We start from the raw sequence: 20,067 nt of genomic DNA, 5'->3' as shown, positions 1-20,067 counted from the left end.
AGTACACTGTAGCTGTCTTCAGACACTCCAGAAGAGGGAGTCAGATCTTGTTACGGATGGTTATGAGCCACCATGTGGTTGCTGGGATTTGAACTTCAGACCTTCAGAAGAGCAGTCGGGTGCTCTTACCCACTGAGCCATCTCACCAGCCCCTCTGAGTAATTCTTATTTGAATGAGGAATGAGGAATGAGGAATGAAAATGAGATCTGGGCTTCACTTGCTGGTGATGTTCTATGTATTAGGCTGTGTGGTCAGAATCAAGATATGTGTCTCTTTAATGTACTTGCATACTCATTGAAAATCTAAATTCCATCATCATTTATTATCAATTGTAGCTTTTGGTTTGGATTTGCCAGAAAGGTTTACTTATATAAAGCAAGAAACAAGCATAACAAAGAAGGAGGCCTCCCTACACTAATAAATATGAAAGAAAAAAAAAAAACCAAAACCTTAAAGTCCCTTGAATATATTTAAATTAGTAGTAGCACTGTCTCAAGATACTCTGAGCAGTGTAGAGGACTCTAATGGGCTAGAGTCACACCCTTCATAAAGGGGTAAAGGTGCAGAGTTCCCCAAGATGTACAGCTAAGCAACTCGAAACAGCACAGCGCTGGGTAGCTGCAGTCTCTCCAGGAACATCAGTCTCTCATCAGATGAGATGCAGTCTCTCATCTCTTTGGTCCTTTCCCTGAGATGCCCTCATCTCCCTTGGCTTCCACCTTCAGTCTTCCCTACCTTTAGGAGTTACTCAGAGCGCCCAACCCTCTTGGCTGGCTAGGAAATCTTTTATTAGCTCCAGGAAGTTGACAAGGATGGGAGGAGAGGGCTCACTGAGGGAGAAATCAGAACAGGACTAAGCTGTAGGCTCAGAGCCACCTTCCCTCCAAGCTGCTGTTACTAAAACTAATAAAAATAGTTGTCAAAGATAAACTCCTGCAATGACTTAAATTGCTACAAATACACGTGGCGAACACCATTTAGTCAATCTATGGCCTATACCAAGGGTGTGTGACAAACAATGACTATGCTCCCTTCAGTTTTGAAAAGGAGAAAAAAAAAATGAAAAAGGAAAAGTCAAGAGGTTACCCCTCAGGTTCTGATGACAAGGAGTCTGTTCTGAACCCCACATTGTAAAATTAGGAAATCAACCAATAAATGTAAACCAAGAGTGATAGGATGAGCTGAAGCAAGAAGGCCGAGACAGACCCCTAGGTCTATTGCCAAGCACGTCACCCTATAAATTCTTTATCCTTAGATTTCCCATCTGTAAAATGGGAGTGACACCGACACCTCCTAAGGTTGTTCCAGTAACAACTGAATCCGAGAATTCCAAACGACTCCTTGAGGCACTATAACAGCTCAATATATGATCACTTTTATTCTCTGAGATTACAAAGCCCAGCAGGTCTACAGCACAATGCTCCATAGATATATTTTTGCATTTACCCCTCACCTACACATCTAATCTTGAAAGCCATCCCAACTGAGTCATTAGCCCTTATTATAACTTTGAATTGTGCTAATCAACATTTTACTTCTCCTCGGGGCCAAGATGAACATATGCAAGTACATTTCAAAGTAATAAAAATACACGCAAGCATCCAATAGAAAGCTGCCACTCTCTCTTTTGCTGATCTGGTCAGCTACTTTGTATATTTAATCAAAGTTGTTCCGTTTGTGCTTCCAGATGGACCCCCTCATTGATTAGGGGATCTGGCAGTCGGTACTTTTCCTGGGCATTCTTGCTCATAATTATCTATATTTCCAACCTGGCATCCGCTCGGCGGAGTGAGACATCATTTCCACTCAGACAGGCTCTTAACGATGGCAAATAGCACTGAAAGTAGCCATCTATCCTGAGGCTGGTAAAGGCCAGCCCGGGAGAAGCAGTGGATTTCGAGCCGGAGGACCTATCGAGAAACATCAGACAGGTGGCTCCTCCTGAGAGACCACATTTGCCTGGAACTTAACAGTGCAGCAGGGGACCAGCACAGGTGAACTATCGAGATGCTGCTGCCAGACTTCTGTCCAAAAGGCACTTATTTTTCAGAGGCCATGAGCAAACCATTTCAGAAATCCAATGGGTGATAGAGAAAAAAAATATACACACTCATTCATGTAGTAAAGCCCTGAAATACACACACTCATTCATGTAGTAAATCCCTATGAGGAATATTTTGCTCCCTGACTCATTAAAAGAAGTACAAGGTTTATTAGTTTATGGAACTCCTTTGATTTAAGCAGGGCTTTTCTTCTAAGAGGCTCAACACATTATCAAAAACCCTTAATGCCGGCTGTGCAAACAATTGAACTTGTCAGCCAACACACCTACTGATAGAATCTCAAAATGTCCACCAAATCAAGCCAGTCCCCTCCTCTGCCAGAGGTCTTTAGAGGCTCCCTCTCGGGTCATCTGCAAGACACCAGAAAGTCTGAGCATGCAAACCAGTGTGTAAATAACGCATAATGTGTTATCTAATATTTCCAAAATCATACTGAAGTCATTATCATGGGGAAAGTCTGCACTGTGCTGAACTTCTTTATGACTATTTTCTAATTGCTTTCCACTTTATTCATGTATGAAGTAAGGGCACAATGCATAGCTCCCAAACAGCTAATCTAGCGGTGGGTCCCCTTCCTTCTGCTTTCCCCACAAGCTCCACATTATTGTACTCTGAGTTTAATCCAGCACAGTGTATTCAATGCCCAATTGGAATGGGTGTGGGCAAGTATATGCAGACGCCAGCCAGCTCAGGACAGAGGGGGGCTGTGGCTAAGGCTTTCCTGTCAGTAGGCAATCATTTATGCTCCCATTTCTCTGTGTTGTCCAAGAATTTACCAGTGAGTGTCTGGAACTCTCACTAACAACTCAATATACTATACCCAAAGCATCACTAATGCTGGACACATAAAAAGACCATGTTCGCTAATGAGAGCTCTAATCCTACAGCTCTTCGCTCTGTGTCCCCATCTCCCTGGTTGCCAACATCGCTTCTCCACAGAAGCACAACAGTGCTCAAAGCCATCTAACAACCTCCAAACTATATAGTTAGTTCCCTGCTAAAGTCTCAGTAGCTGAAAATAACAGGGATAGCTTTCACCTTATGAACCAGTAAGCAAACATTGAATGTTTCCCTGCCCCAAAGCACCATAGAGGGGAAGGGCTGAAGGGACTCTGTTAAGCTTGATCCTCTACAGAGTGGTGGGCTTTTGGTTGTTTTGGTTTAGGTGTTTTGTTGTTTTGGGCTTTTTTTTTTTGTTTACTAACAATCAAAAAGTGCAAGAAGTCTGTGCACTGGGACTCACAGCTCCCCTTAAGTATCCCTCAGTGAGAGATCCCCACAGTTCTTACAGTACCCAGCTTAAGGTTTCTGAAGACACTTGAAGCAGGAATGTGTTCACAGAGCTGGTCTCACGAGGAAATTCCCCTGAAGAGGATCTCAAACAGATGAAGAACACATTCTTCTTCCCTGACACCCTGAAGCAAATATGAAACTTGCACCTTGGAACCTGAAGATGCTTGCACATCAGCAAAATGCCTGGTAACTGTCTGCCAAATGATGCATAAGAATACTCAGAGAGCTGATGAAAAGTTAGCAGGTATGTTCTCCAGTCCACACAGATCCACAGGGGAAAAGTCAAAGAAAAACATACACACCAAGGGGTTGGGGGGAGTCCCCATTGCCAGGACAAAATGGCAAAAAGAAACTACTAGTTATAGATGGTTTTCTATGTTGATACACTTACTAAATTTGGCAAAATCATTTTTTAAAAAATAATTTATTTAATGTGCACTGGTATGAGGCTATCAGATCCCTTGGAACCAGAGTTACAGTTTGAACTGCCATGTGAGTGCTGGGAATTGAACTCCAGTCCTTTGGAAGAACAAACGGTGCTCTTAACCACCAAGCTATCTCTCCAGCCCCTTGGCAAAATCTTGATGCTGCCTCTCTATAATCTACTTTTCCAACATTTCCCCTTCAGAAAATAACGTCCCGATCCAAGCAGTCTAACACTCATTCCCAGTGGGTATTTATTTCATCCTGAACATTCATACTTGCTGCCAAGATTTTCTTTTCTTTCTTTTTTTTTTTTTTAAAGATTTATTATTTATTTATTATATGTAAGTACACTGTAGCTGTTTTCAGACACTCCAGAAGAGGGCATCAGATCTTGTTAAGGATGGTTGTGAGCCACCATGTGGTTGCTGGGATTTGAACTCCGGACCTTCGGAAGAGCAGTCGGGTGCTCTTACCCACTGAGCCATCTCACCAGCCCCCCAAGATTTTCAAGTCCAACATCTCACCTCCCTTCCAAGCCTGCCAGTCTGTCTTCACCTCTACTGCCACTGCATGCGCCGGGGCCATTGCATGCTCCAGGGCCACTGAAGCAGGTGCCCAACTGGTGTCTCACATTTACGATTCTTCCCTCCACTCCCAATCTCAGACACTGCACAGCACAAAACATCCCTTCACTCGGAGACTCTTCCCGTGGATTTCCAGTGCCCTTCACATCCGCCACAGACCGGTGCCTTGCCAGATTAGCCAATCACACTTTACAGGAAGTAAGGCCTCCTCTGCAGCTCAGCTTCTTGGGTCTGAGAAACTCACCTGCCCCCTTGGAGCAAACTGCATCTTCTCAGAGAAATTGTCCCCGATTCACCTGCCAGCTCCTCAGACACTCGTTCTGTTTCCAGCTTGTGCTTTTCCTTTCTAGAACCGATCAAAAGGTAGAGCAATGTATTTTATTTGTGTGCTTATTCATTTTATATCATCCTTTTCTAATAGGCTGTAATCTCCATGAAGTCCGGGGGCATGCTGGGTTTATTTCCTTCTGATATCCACTGAACAGCACAGTACGCAGAACTGTAGGAGGTGAAATTATTTGCTGAATGCTATCGAAAGGAAGTAATTTAACTTCCCTATCAGCTGGAACAAGAAGGCCATCTGACCAGTCTGTCCAACAGTCCTTGACTTCACCCTTGCCCTGGCAAAATGATCACAATGTCTCACTTTGATTTTCCTGGGCTATATGACAATTAATATAGTCAACTTACCTCCCAGGAAGCCAAGACAAGGATAATAAATACAGTCTGTCCTCACCTCAAGAGAGGTACGCAACTACCCAGTACTGACTCCCTAAGGCAAGCACAGAGCTAGCTCCTGAAAAGAAAAATGACATCACATTTAAAACAAAACAAAACAAAACAAACTGATCAGCACTCAGCTGTCTTTTCACATTTATTTAAGACACTGTGGTAGTTAATCTTGAATGTTCATTGGGTTAGATTTAGAATTGATTAATAAAATGCCTCTGGAGGAATCTGAGATGCCATTTCCAGGGAAGATTTACTGGGTAAGGGAGGTATTCTTCCACTATGAGTGTGTGGTGGTTTGAATATGCTTGGCCCAGGGAGTGGTACTATTAGGGGGTGTGGCCTTTTTGGAATTGTGTGATGTTTTTGGAGGAAGTATGTCATTGTGAGAGTGGGCTCTGAGACCCTCCCAGCCACGTGGGAGACAGTCTTATCCTGGTTCCTTTCAGAATAAGATGTAGAGTATATGTAGCACCATGCCTGCCTGGATGCTGACATGCTTTCCCCTTGGTGATAATGGACTGAACTTCGGAACCTGTAAGCCAACTCCAATTAAATGCTGTCCCTTATAAGCAGTGCCTTGGTCATTGTGTTTTTTTCACAGCAATGTAAACCCTAACAAAGGCAGAGTGGTTCCTTCCAGTAGAGACCCAGGCCCAGGTAGAAAGAGCTCTGAGGAAAAAAGCCATCCAGCCTGCAGCTCTCTTTGGTGAGGTCGTACCTCACCATGTCTGTAGTTCCTCACTGTCATTGATGTCTTCTGTGTTTCAGTACCAGAATGAACTGAAGCCTAGTGATTCTTCCAGAACCTACCAAGTCATCAGCCCCAGATTAGAATAGGTAAGCATTTGGCTCCATGTACTGAGTAGCTACAGGATTCTATGCCTCTCCAGTGTGCAGACCTTGGCTGTTGGACTATCCACCCTGATTCACGTAAGCCAGCCTACTAAATCTCCTTTCGCAACATATATCCATCCTATTAGCTTTGATGCTCTGAGAACCTTTACTAATACAGATATCATGTACATCTAAAGTAATGGCCAAGAATTCTGTAGCTCAAGCTTACATAAATGCAAAATAACCTTGCATATAGAGGAACATTAAACAGCACTCAAGACCCACACTTGTGGACCTTGTAAAGGCTCACATCATGAGCTGAAATATAGTTTGGTGGCTATACATTTACCTATCATGCATAGATTCAATTTCTAGTCCTGAAGGGATGGGGGGGTTGATAAAAGTTAAAATTAAGCACAAAACATGAAAAAAGAATAAAAAAGCTAGGTAACTATGCTGGATAGAGTTACCTAAAAGATAGAAAGTCAAGTTGTGTAATGCCTTCACAAGATCTAGCATATTCTTAATTAATGACTGATGGTCAAGGGCCCAGGCCATTGTGGGTGGTGCCACCCTGGTCTGTGGTTCTGGGTTCTATGAGAATATAGGCTGAGCAAGCCATGTGGAGCAAGCCAGTAAGCAACACCCTTCCATAGTCTCTGCTTTAGCTCCTGCCTACAGGTTCCTGCCCTGCTTGAGTTCCTTTCCTGACCTCCATTATTATGAACAGTAATATGGAAGTATAAGCCAAATAAACCCTTTCCTCCCCAAGTTGCTGTGCTCATGGTATTCCAGCACAGCAACAGGAATCTTAATTAAGACAATCCAAATCAACCAAAATGCCGTGTGTTTGCTATCTGAGGGATGAGACAGGGAGACAAGTCCAGCTCTGTTCACCCTCTGCTGGGAATCTCCTAGGAGATGCAGATTTTAGCCACTCTGCTCTGAAGTGGAGATTTCTAGTTTCTTCTCATTGCTCGTGTGCCCATGACCACAAAAGCACAACGGGCACTGATTAGATGGCTACAAACAAATAATAGAGGACATCTTCCATCTGCTTGTCTGGCTGTGGAAAAAGAAAGCAGCTTTTTGGTTGGTGTTGGAAGCACCAGGGTGAGACAGTGAAATTCAAGCTGGCTCTGGAAGTCCCACAGACTGTACAGTGCACATAAATCCATTGTGTTGTCAATGGTTTTAGTCGTTGAGTGCACAATCATTGATACACAAGTAAGAATTCTTAAAACTTAAGAGAAGATACTGTCAACCATTAGCTCTTAAATACAATGGCCTTCCATAAGTACACAAGGTGACTCGTTTAAAGTTTCACAACTGTAGTTGGGTGGAAACAGAACCCAGGTGTGAAAACTTCACTACCAGTTCTTCCACTAGACAAGTCTTATCAAGAAAATGAGGGATCCTTCAAATGTAGTACAGAACATTTAGTAACATTATCATTACTGGGGGGGGGGGGGGGACTAGCTTACCATAGATTGAGGAGAAAGTCGAGTTTGGAAAACAAAACTTCTCAAAGTGGAAAAAAAGTCTAAGAAATGAGTTAGTACTCTACTACCCTGAAATATCGAAGAGATAAAACACAGGAAGTAGCTGCTGCCTGCTCTGAGACACCAATGAATCCCTCAATATGTGTGTTAGAGACGTAAATCCCTATGACCATTAAGAGGTGGGGACTAATACTTAGGTCTTAATTAGAACTCCACTCGCAGTAATAGATTGGTGTAAATTAAAAAAAGGACTGTGAGTCCAGCCACTTGCTCTTACCCAAGGATGCTTTTTACCGTGTCACATGCAGGAAGAGGATGACTCATGAGATACAGCCCTCGGTCTTAGATGCCTCAGGCTTCACGAGACAAACCTCTGCTCTTTGTAAATTACTGAGTCTTACTCATCCTGTTTTGGCAACTGTAATGGTTGATCTTAACCATCAACTTTAATTCACAGTCCCCAAAGCAACAACCCTCTGGGCATGTGAGGGAATTTCTAGATTAGATTCATTGAGGTGGGAGGACAATCCTAAGTGTAAGTATTACCATTCCACGGGTTCAAGTCCTGGACTGACTGAAAAGAAGAAAAGGAGCTGAGCACAAAGCAGGATTCATTTCTCTCTGCTTCCTGACGGTTTACGGCATGTGACCAGTGGCCTCACAGCCTACCATTCCTGGTGCCTCTCTCACAGTAGATCGTGTACCTTCAAACTGTGAGACAAACTTTTTTTGTTGTTTTTTTTTGGTTTTTTTTTGTTTTGTTTTTGTTTTGTTTTTTTTTTTTGTTTTTTTGTAGACAGCCTGGTCTACAAAGTGAGTTCCAGGACAGCCAGGGCTTTACAGAGAAACCCTGTCTAGAAAACACCATCAGTGACAGTCAATCTGGCGATAGCGATTTAAATGTAACATAGGTGCTCTCACAATAAATGTAACCTAAGGGAAATAGGATTGTGTAAGAGTCGATCTTTAATAGCATAAGAAATACAGTATTCATTTACACCTTCTCCCGGGAATTCCTTCTGAAGTGAATTTCTCCTTAGAAAAGTTTTGTTTCTCCTTTTTAAATGTGTTCAGTAATAATAGCTGGTAATCTGTGAGTTTCTGAGTGCTTATATTAAATGTTTTAAGTTGCATATTAGCTTTTTTACCACTTGAGTGAATCATGTATGTAAGACACGCTCCCTACGCCCCACCATATTCAATGGAAACACATGCCTTTCCTTAAAAAAGAAAAAAAGAAAAAAAGAAGAAGAAAATTACCTTCTATTTAGAAACTACTAGTTCAAAGGGTTTTTATATGAAAATTTTCGAAAAATTAAAATGTCTTCTCATAAACTTAATTTACAGCTGATAAGTCAAAATAATTTTAGACCTACAGAAAAACGTACTGTGAGGGACACCTGTCCCAGCTTGCTTTCTATCGCTGTGATAAGGGATCAGACCATGGAGAACCACTGCTTACTGGCCTGCTCCCCATGGCTCTCTGCGCCTGCTTTTTCACACAACCCAGGACCACCTGTGCAGGGGCGGTGCTGTCCCCAGTGGCTTGAGCCCTCCCACATCAATCATCAGTGAGTGCAGGAAACCTAACAGAGGCTTTTTTCTCAATTGAGAGTCTCTCATCCCAGATGACTCTCCAGCTTACGTCAAGTTGATGAAGCTCACTAGCACAATAATCTACCTGCATTCCCCATCGCCGCAGTTTTACCGCTTCCTCAAATACGCCTGGCAGGCATAAAGATTACTTTGAGGTGAAAGAATATATATTTTTTTTTCTTCAAAAGTAGACACAGGACAAGCTTTCCCCTCTCCCGCCACGTGCCTGGAGTCGCCTGCAGTCCTCTGTCAGGAAGAGATCACCCTTACAACCCGAGATGAGGTGAGTCCAAGACGGACTTGCGCCAGCTATTATTTCCAGACTATGCTTGTCTCCTCTTGCCCTACCCCCCACCCATACTTCCCTTTCCATAACCTCCTTGTTTGGAAACCTCAAGCCTTCCTTTTGTTTTGCCTCACCTCCATTTACTGTCCCATGTTAAGTCACTCTATGAGCCAGAGATCTGATCACTCCTTCATAACTTACCATTAAGCATCTCCTACAGGTACACACATTGCTAAGATTAATACCCTGATTTGTTTTACTCTTGCTAATTGCCATGTACCTACAACAGAGAACCTGAGGGTTCTCTATAATAGGAAACAGGATAGTTTCCCCTCTCTGCAGCAGTACATACCCAAATTCACAAGTCATGGCTACAGTACCCTTGCTGCCCTAGTACCTGCATGTTTGCTTAAACACCTGTTCTCTCATAACCACAGGTCCGCAGTCAGACCACACCACCATTACCACCGTTGGACCACAGGACCATTGCCAGCTGGACCACAGCATCATTGTCACGGTTGGGAAATTAAGCAGGATGCACACTACTATTTCAGGCTCCCTCTAAGTATCACTAATTCTTATGATAATGTCACTTACCAAAACAAAAACTAAGTTTGTTAGCTGAATGTTATCCAACCTGGAGGTACTCACCTGGAATCTCTGCAATCTCGTCTGGGGGTAAAACAGAACAATCTTCAGTTCAAGGCCAGCCTGGCCTATCAAGAACATGTTTAAAAAGTAACAAAGATAATTTGGTTCCCTGGTCCAGTGTAAATAATCCAGGGCTGTTTATGTTAACTGAGTAGTTAACATGCCTCTTTGATTCTTTTAGGGAGTCAATTCATCCCATTTTGTGATGGTTGCCTTTATTTTTGTTCCTTGAGACAGATTTTTCTCTCTGTTGTCCAGGCTGGCCTTTAACTGATGATCCTTCTGAATTAGCTTCCTGAGTACGAGGGTTACTGGTGTACTACCAGGCTGATATTCACCCTCCCCCACCGGTATGTTTTCATAATCTGGGCATACATGAAGCATATTGGGAAAAAAAATCTACTAAAGTTAATTTGTAGGGCATCTCTCCAGTTGGCTTGGTCTATCACCAGTTTGCAATGAGGTGAGCCCTTAGAGTAGAAATACCACAGGAGTGATGGTACGCCTCCTACCAAAATGCTTTACTTCTGTGTTTTCCTTGTGACATGAAGTAAACTGTGTGAACACTGTGTGCTCAGTGCTACTTAATTCTTCACAGAAATACTTCAATATCATCCACTTGGAACACAATCTGAGACCTCACGAAAAGATTTAAGATGTTGTTAGACATGTTTGATTACATGGACTCGAATAAGATTAATGTGGTGAGAGCTTCAGATAAAGAGTCTAAGTCAAAAAGATGCAAAAACTGTAGACAACAATGGTCAAAATAGTTAGAAAAGAGAAAAATGGGAGGGGAGTATTTTATTGCCAGGCAAACATGAAGTTCTAAGTCTATTCAAGCAGGGATCAGACAGCAGAAAGCATTCAGTTTATCTATTTGGGGAGGGGAGCTTGGTTCTGTTTTGGTTTGGTTTGGTTGGTATTTTTTGTTTTTGTTTTTATTTTTGTTTTTGTTTTGAGACAGGGTTTCTCTGTGTAGCCTTAGCTCTCTTGGAACTCACTCTGTAGACCAGGCTGGGCTTCTGCCTCCAAGTGCTGGGATTAAAGGCGTGTGCCACCACGCCCGGCATTCAAAGAATATTTTGATTTACTATTTTACCTGGGATGAGTGTAGGGGTCTTACAGTTGCCCCTTGAACACCTGAAAATCTACCTCCACCTGAGGATGTCTGATTTAAGTTACACGTAAAGAAGTTGCTACTCCAGAATGAACCATGAAAATATAAGTGACATCATGTCATTCCATATTCAGAGTCTCTAGAGGTATCCCATCCTACTCAGCAAAATGCTCATAGCCCTGCTTGCAGCCCACTGAACTCTGTGTGTGCTCTTTGATTTCACTGGTGCTATCTGCTAACTCTAGTTGGTGTCCCCCCCACCTGGCTCCACCGTAGTCCCTTGCCACCAAACACACAGCTTCATCCCTGTGTCTTTAGCAGCAAATGGAGATATTTTAAAGAAAATATTCAGGAGCTAGAGAATGGGTAAGAGAACTTGCTCTGCAACTTCAGAATCCCAATAAACACCTGGGCACAACTGACCCTTTCTGTAACTTAAGCACTGTGACGTGGAGACAGCCAGATCCTGAGAGTTCACTGCCCAAGTGGCCTAACCAAATGTCCAGCTCAGTGACAGCCACCATCTCCGTAAGGCAGAGAGAGAGAGCAGCAGAGGAAGACACGCACAGCCCATGTCTTCTGAGCTCCACACGTGCACACACACATTTCACCCGTTCCTTGATTTGTACTTCCAGAGCTGACAGGAACCGGCCCAGGATGAGGTGAGGCATCTATGAGAAGAGTCTAATTAGGAAGCTTAAGAGGAAAAAAACACTCGCTTTTAAGGACCGACCTAACAAAGCACCACACACCTGCGGCTCAAGCAGCAGCTCTTCTGCTGCTTTGTATAGTGAGGACTGGAGTGCAAGAAAGAGGTGTCAGCAGAGCTGAGCTCCCCTGAAGGATCGAGAATGAACCTGCCAGACCTCTGCTAGGTCCTTTCTGCAGTGCGGTCTTCAGTTCAAGCCATGCATGCTTTGTACTATAGTTCCCCCTTACACCGAACTCAGTGGATGTGAAGGCTCACTGAACTCCAGTACAACCACCATCTTAATTAATTACATCTGCAATGGCTCTATTAACTAACAGGCACATCCTGAGATGACAGGCACATGCTTATATCCCTTGTGTGGGACGCAACTCAAACCAGAAGAGGCAAGAAGAGCCTGAGTTCAGTAATGTTTCCCCAGCTTAGGGATATACTTCCAAAGAACAAGAAAGGGGAGAGGGAGGGGGGGCAGGGAGAGAAAGGAGGTTTCTGTGAATGGAAGTGCCACCCCTGATGGCTTGGGAATAAACAGCTGGCATGGAAGCTCAACAAACAGTCATGGAGACTCAAAAGCTAACTCGCTGTGGCCCAAAAGGAGCAATTTCACAGTGTTGGAGTAAACAGTACCTACACTCTGCTGCTGTCTACTTGGGCTTCTTTTGGGGGGCAGGAGTTGTTTGTTGTCTTGTTTTGTGCTGGAGATGGACCCCCAGGGCCTGCAGCCTACTCTTCTTTTCACCACTGAATCACACCAAAGTGGAATCCTGAGTTTTGATACCCTGCTAAGGAAGTTGACGTTTTGTGATACTCCAGTCCAAGTTCACCACAAGGAAGGCCTCTTCAGTCCCCTGTAAAGTTAAGACAGGAGGAAGGAATGAAGTAGTATAATCTGGATCAGGGCATGTTGTGGTTGAGGAACCAAATGCTATTCTGGCCCTCACGCGCATCAGACTACTGTCTGGAACTAAACCAACTTGGAGAAAGTGACTCTGATCTTGTTCACCCCCTCATCCCTCAGGAATGTTCCCACTAGGTCTGCAACATGCTGTATCACGCACAGGAAAGACCCAGAGCACACTGCTGCCAACTGTCCACCTCGGAGAGGTACGTCAAGCAGCACAGGAAATACTCTGGGGCTGGTTTGAGACATAAGGCTCCCAAAATAACAGCATGTCATTTACGTGTGTTTGAGGCAGGACTTCCTCTAAGAACCGGAGCACAGGGAACCGCCAGACCACACACCACAACGCATTCTTTTTTCAGGTTCTCTTTTTTTCAAAAAAAAAAAAGTATGTTTTCTTTTTAAAACTTTAATTCAAGGAAAGAAATTACCATGCAAGCCCAAAACACTACTTCCCACAGTAGCAAATTAGAGAGGACTAATCTGCGGCCACATTGTGCCTTGTTATCTGTGCCTTGTCACTTCAATTTAGCACAACCCGACCCCAGCAATTCCCTTCTTTTTTACTTCTCCACACAGCAGAATTTTAGCCTTCATAAAGAGCTTCAAAGAGTCCAGAATCAAAACAGCCCACATTAAGCAAAACCGCCACAGAAAACCTTTCCTTTACATATGGAGAAAAAGACTTTCAAGACTCAAAAGAAGTTTTTTAAGCACCGAGCAGTCTCGGTGACGTTTTAAAGGGATCTGCTTCAAGAGGTGGGATTCTTCTTGTCTCCACCGTGCTGACGGGCACACCTTCCAAGGTGGTTATTACTGGAAACACTATATTATACTGCTAGACAGCTCAGGTATTTGAGTCTCCAAATGAAAAACTGACATGTCAGAAGACAAACTTCCCATTTGCCACCTTGTGGAGCACTAAAAGGGGACACATGACAGCTTGGGCTCTGGGACAGGGACACACTAGTTTCAAGACCCTATAACCCAGCTTTGTAACTGGCAAACTAGCTCTCTCTCAATCACAAGAAGCAGGCTGTCAAGACTATAGCCGAACCAGATGTTTCCAACTACACCTATAAGACAAAGCACCAAGCACAAGCATTTCAAAATCATACATTAACTCTCAGGTATATGCAGCCTCTGTCATATAGAAATGCTCTCTGGGGAAAAAAAAATCATCATTATAAACCATCTTCTAAATCTTCAAAGTCTTCTCATCCCACCTCCCACACTCAACTCTTAAAATCAATAAGAAATTCTCCAGCGTTTCCAACTCCTACAGAGCTGTACATTAACTACATATCTGAGCTCTCAGTCTGCAAGCCAATTTGGTTGGACGTATCACTGACGGTCTAGCTGTACAGAGCTTATCATGGCAGCGAGCATCACCAGTGCCGTCAGCAGCATGAAAATCGAGACTCTGAAGATGCAAAAGGCGATTGGGATTCAGAACTGGCGGCCCTACACACATCAGCACTCCGCAGCTGTCACTGGGAGCCAGAAGTTGATTCCTCAACTATGATGCACAGACGCCCCTTTCAAGGAGCATGTCCTTACAGCCCTGTCAGCTGCGACTTGCATGAAGTAATGGGCTGCTTATCAAGTCCACACACCTTCATCTGGCAGCAGACAACAGAATTCTCTATTCCACACCACAGGGGATGGGGAAAGGAAGAGCTGAGGACTGTACCACAAGGAACACATAGCTTATTACGCCCTGTCATGCTCTGCCCTGACTCTCAAATGCACAGAAGCACACATACAAAGGAAAGGGAAACCAGGCCCTAACTGCCCTGAATGGCTTGTGTTAGGTGACTCTATTTCTAACCCTTTTCACTGGTCCATGTCTTGAGACTCACCACTGTCCCTAACTCAAGCAGATGTCTGACTTGATCCTCTGTCCACACAGAGCTTGTTTTCTTGTTTCCTTTGCAAATGGAAAGCAAATCTTTAAGATCTGAGCCTTGTGTCTGTTTACAATCCCGCTCTCTAGGCCACTGCTCTGTCTCTGAGAGGTCAGGGCCAGGAGCCCCTCAGGAACGGATACTTTCCAAAAAGAGAACAGACTGGTTGCCAGCATCAGCCCTCAGAGCCCAGGTGGTCACACCCTGGTACCAAGCTGAGCTGGTGACCCCGATGGAGACGTTGTCTCACTCTACAGGCACAGAGTGGAGGAAAAGGGGGACTTCTGCTTTAGGTTTAGAAATTGGGGTTCAAAGTATACGACACAGAAAGGACAAGCCAGGCACAGGAACAGCTGATTGTAAAAGCACTGGTATAACAAAGAATAAAATGAATATTAAATTATAGTCATCTCATAACCTTTCACCAGTGAAAGGCAGTCTTTCAGTCTCTGACTCCCCCACCCTATGTATAAGTGTGTGTAGGTCTCTCCCTCCATCACCCACACATCTTGTCTCTGTGTGTATGTGCATGAAGTGTGTGTTTACCATCCGAAAGTCACAGCAAAATTGATAAGATTATCATTATACCAGCTAGCACACGTGGCCTCGGTCACTCACAGAAGAACCCAGAGGCTTCTGGTCTCTAACCACTGAACAGCACCATACCCTCAGATGCGGACTGACTTCCAGGTCATGCTTTCCAAAATCAGGCTCCACATCTCAAGCACCCTCGGAACACCTCTCAGAGGACAAATGGATTTTATCTCAAAGCCATTAGGGACCACAGGCTCCAGGACTCTGTAGTACCCAGGGGGCCTAACACAGGAGACACAGGAGACATGGCCATCTGTTCAAGGAACAAAGAAATCCCAAAGGAGGAGTCCAGTGAGCTGCAGGAGGGCAGGAGATTCAACTGAGAGAAGACTGAATGTAATTTCCTCACACAAACATCGGGCAGCATAAACTTGGCACTGGGGAACTAACAACTTCGGGTTGTCAGGGAAGCACTGTGTTCCTGATAAAAGTATCTATTTTGATTAAATCTCTCAAGGTCAGGTGCAATTCAAGAAAACTAAAGGCTTTCAGAGGAAGTAAAATATCTCAATACAAGAGTAAACAGGTTAGTTGCGGCTGCAAAACCCAGCTTCTCTCTAACTGAAGTTTCTCCCCATGTAAGATATCCCAGTATGACAAGGAGTAACTATAGAACAGGACATAAGCTGCCTCTAAGTTAACACAGAGCCAGTTCAGAAGGAGCTGGGGCACAGCCGCGAACCTGCAGAGACATTTGTTTTACTTAGGGTTTCTACGGCAGGGATAGAACGCTATGACCAAGGCAACTTAGCTTTCTTCGGCTTACACTTCCACAGCGCAGTTCACCATCAAAGGAAGTCCAGAGAGGAATTCAAGGAGGGTAGGACCCTGGAGGCAGGAGCTGATGCAGAGACCATGGAGGAGTGCTGTGTATTAGCTTGTTCTTCATGACTTGTTCAGGAGGTGGCTTTCTAATAAAACACAGGACCAGGGATGCCACCACCTACAATGGCCTAGGTCCTCCCACACCCATCATTAATTAAGAAAATGCCCTACAAAAATGCCTCTTGTGGAGGCATTTCCTTAATTGAGGTTCCCTCCTCTCAGATAAGTCTAGCTTGTTTCAAGCTGACATAAAAACTATCCAGCACAGCGCTTGACAGACAGGGGCTCTACAATCAAACAGAAACTGTTAACAGGTTCTGCTGCCTGAGACTATGACCACACCTAAATAAAGAGCACATTGGTCAAACAACAACAACAAAAAGGTGGCCATGAGTTAAAGCAGACAAAACAGGAGCCTGTTGGGTCACCACAGCTCTATCCCAGGTAAGGTAGAACCCAGCATCTCCTGGTTTATCCCTCTCACTCCACGTCCCATAGCCAAGCATGAGGCCTATCAGATGGGAGCCTCCAGCAGCCCAGGATGGATGTCTGTGGGTCCCTGATTACCATGGCCCTGTTCCTGTTTACCCAGCACTCTCCAGGCTTCTAGTCTGCCTCCCTTGAAGTTTGCCTACAGGTTGGAAATTTGCCAGTTGACACAATGAACCATCCGTCTGTCTCTGGTCTCTCAGTTCCAGGAAGCATGTTGATTGCACCTGACCTGGGAGTCGCCTTGTTCTGGAGCAGCCGTGCAATCTGAGCCTGCTGCTGCAGGTTACTGACACAGGATGAGGGCTTCCTCTTGGCCACCGTACATTCACCTGTCATTCATCCCAAGGTCTACCGAAGCTCCAGCGACACGCACTCCATGAGCGTAAGTGCAGGACACCCCACCATGGCAACAGTCCACAGCGACTGATTGATTTCTTTCTTGAAAAGTGTTTGAAATCATAAAAGCACAGCTCCAGTACAAAGAGCCATCATTCATCTCGGACCATGTAAGGGTAATCTGCTAACCAGATGCCTCATCAGCCACACGCGCAGAAATGCTTATTCCATTATAAGCACAACATGGCCATCAAAATGAGAGAAAAAAAAAAAGACATCACTGCACGTACCATTTGCTCCTCAGTCCCCAAGCACATTCTACCCATCGCCTGCAACTGTCCTTGATAACAAAAGGATGCAGCTCGGATTCACCTAGCGCTTTTCCCTGCTCAGTCTCAAGCTTCAAGCCACGCTCACGCTGAAACACCTCTTTCCGCCTTCCTTTCATTTTTCTGACCTCGACACTTGTGAAGATTGCAGAGTGACTGTTTTGCATAAGGCCTCTCTGGGTTGGTTTTGTTGGAGGTCCCCTCCGCGCTCATTCAGACTATGCATTTAGGGAAGGAAAGCGCAGACTAGGGAAAGCAGTGGAATTTTCCATGGGTGTCCTCAGGTGATGCCTGGTGATTTGCCCCACTGTCAGTATTATTGTTGACTCCTTCTCCAGCGTATGCTTTGCTCAGATTCCCAAAAGCCCAAGGAGACTGGCCATGAGCAGGCAGAACAAAGAGGGTCTGGGGGTGCGTCTGGTGCACATCTACTCTACATCGGACGGCGCACTCTGCCTTGACACTGTTAGCGGAGATGGGATAAACTGGTGGAAGGAAAGAACAGATAGGATATACTTTGGGGGGAAAGTAGAGGAAAGTTGTGCTCTCCCTTGATTGGTTTATTCACAGACAGGTATGCAGAGTCTCTTCCTTAGGCAGAGTGACGCCAGTGCCCATTGTAGGGCATGGTGGTCCAAAGGAGAACATGTTTTCTTACAGAAACACTGTACCTAACTCGCTGTGGGACAGCATTGAGATAGGATGCTTGACCCAGGCAGGTTTGAAAGAAAAGCAGTGCAGCACAACAAAGAGTTCAATTATTCTCCACACATGCAGAAAGCTGAAAGTAGACCTAAACAGAGAAGTAGGCCTGACTATATGCAAAGGGAGGCCTCATTCCATAGCGATGGGAACCACCGAAGGATTGGAAGCAAAGTGGCCAGACCACAGGGACTTCTTTGTTCACCGTCTGAACTAGGCAGAGGCATTAATAGGAAACAAAAGGAAAGCAAGTTGCACAAGTATATACATGAGCAGACATCTGAATGGGTGTCTTCCAGATCAAAGGCCAACAAGGGTTAATCTGGGAGCAGGAACAGTAGAGGAGAAACAGGGACTGGCTCCCTCCGTGGAAATATAGGACAGACACATGGGCTTATACAGAGCAGTCAGGGATAGAGGACAGGGAGACATCCGGGTGGGCCAGAGGGCTTCTGTGTTAAGTACATAGTGTGGGGAGCCTTTGACTACAATGAGAAGAGTGGGTGTCAACAACTCAACACTGCCAGATATAAAACCAACTCCCTAATCTCTTAAACATACGACCAGCGGCATCTCATCCTGAGAGCTAGGTACAGTCTCAAGGTACAGTCTGAGCTACTGGACCTCATGGCGTGCTGGGTTTCCGTTTATGATTTCCCAGTGTTACTGCTGTAGCAAGTCCTGTGGGCAGAGCTGGAAGCACTTTCATAATATTGTAAAAAGGGGAAGGGCTGGGAGACATGTTGATCCTTCTTGTCCCTCCCCCCCACTGCCATCCTCTTGTATTCCCCTAATAATTCCGGAAACACTGGAGTTGGAGCAGCCTGCTAATGGTTTGGTTTTATAGCATATATCTCATGTATTTTCTTTTTAAGCATAGCAAATTATGTTCCACTGTATGATTTCATAAGGAGGTCCCTGTAAAATGCCTGCAAGCACACTAGGGTGTTAAAGAGCTAAATGAGGAGACTGAACGTATTCTCATTATGATTACTTATTGAGAAGTGACAATCTCACATTTGGTGAGAATCAAGGGTGCTTACAGATCTTTTCCTCTCACCACATAATGGGTATGTGATTTGGACCTCTGGAAGAGTAGCCAGTGCTCTTAACTGCTGAGCCATCTCTCCAGACCCATGTTGTTTCTTTCTTTAAGTCACTTCTCTTCATATGCCAAAAGTCAAGTATTCAAACCTGAGATGGAGAATAAGGACACTCTTAAGCAAACCTGTACAATGCCACAGTGAACCAAAACAGTCACAGAGACGATTACATACTGTATTTGTTCTATACAAAGAAAATACCACAGCATCATAAATATTTCCTGAGCAGTTTTCATCTTTTCCTTCCATAAATTTCATCCTTTAAACCCATGTATTTTTTTCTTTTTCAACTTTTTTTATTAGATATTTTCTTTATTTACATTTCAAATGCTATTCCCGAAAGTTCCCTATACCCTCCCCCCGCCCCTGCTCCCCTACCCACCCACTCCCACTTCTTGGCCCTGGCATTCCCCTGTACTGGGGCATATAAAGTTTGCAAGACCTAGGGGGCCTCTCTTCCCAGTGATGGCCGACTAGGCCATCTTGTGCTACATATGCAGCTAGAGACACGAGCTCTGGGGGTACTGGTTAGTTCATATTGTTGTTCCATCTATAGGGTTGCAGCCCCCTTCAGCTCCTTTGAACCCATGTTTTTTGTCATGTATCTCACTGCATCATCCTGAGGTGTAGGCTGCCATTCCTGACACCAGTGTGTTTTCATGATAATGGCGCATAGGACAGCCGACAGGGGGCCTCGCTTCAGGTCTGACCATCTTGGCTACATTCGGCAACTTGAATGCCTCTCAGCTCCTAGGCTCCACTCCCTAAGTCCACTGGAGACCTCAATAAGCTCTCCTCAAAAGACTTGTCAGAACATTAACTGAGGAACTCAAGTGCAGGCTTCTAATCTGGACCTAGTGTTACTTTGTAATTTTCAAAAGGTAAAAACCTGAGGCCAGGTACACTGGATGGTGGTAAGAAACACCTTTAATCTCTACACTCAGGAGGCAGAGGTAGACATATATCTACATTTGAGGCCAGCCTAGTCTACAGAGCAAGTTCCAGGACAGCCATGGCTATGCAGAAATACTCTGTTTTGAGGAGGAAAAGAAAACTTGTAGCCAAGGAGATTGCTCAGGAG

General features: G+C 44.6%; 1 protein-coding gene across 5 annotated transcripts in view; it reads right to left on the bottom strand.

Annotated features, from left to right (window-relative positions):
* The window catches only part of Elmo1 (engulfment and cell motility 1), a 518,869-nt gene that overhangs the window by 443,431 nt on the left and 55,371 nt on the right, over positions 1 to 20,067 (bottom strand). The window contains exon 1 of one of the 5 annotated variants that reach the window (XM_029547329.1): positions 4,612 to 4,693. The exons of the other annotated variants lie outside the window; for them this stretch is intronic. The gene's annotated coding sequence lies outside the window, so the exon portion shown is untranslated. Of the gene's footprint in view, positions 1 to 4,611; positions 4,694 to 20,067 lie in introns of those variants that run through there. 5 annotated transcript variants of the gene reach the window in all.

Source organism: Mus pahari, chromosome 16, assembly GCF_900095145.1.
Source record: "Mus pahari chromosome 16, PAHARI_EIJ_v1.1, whole genome shotgun sequence".
NCBI lineage: Eukaryota > Metazoa > Chordata > Mammalia > Rodentia > Muridae > Mus > Mus pahari.
This window is presented reverse-complemented; position numbering and strand designations above follow the sequence as displayed.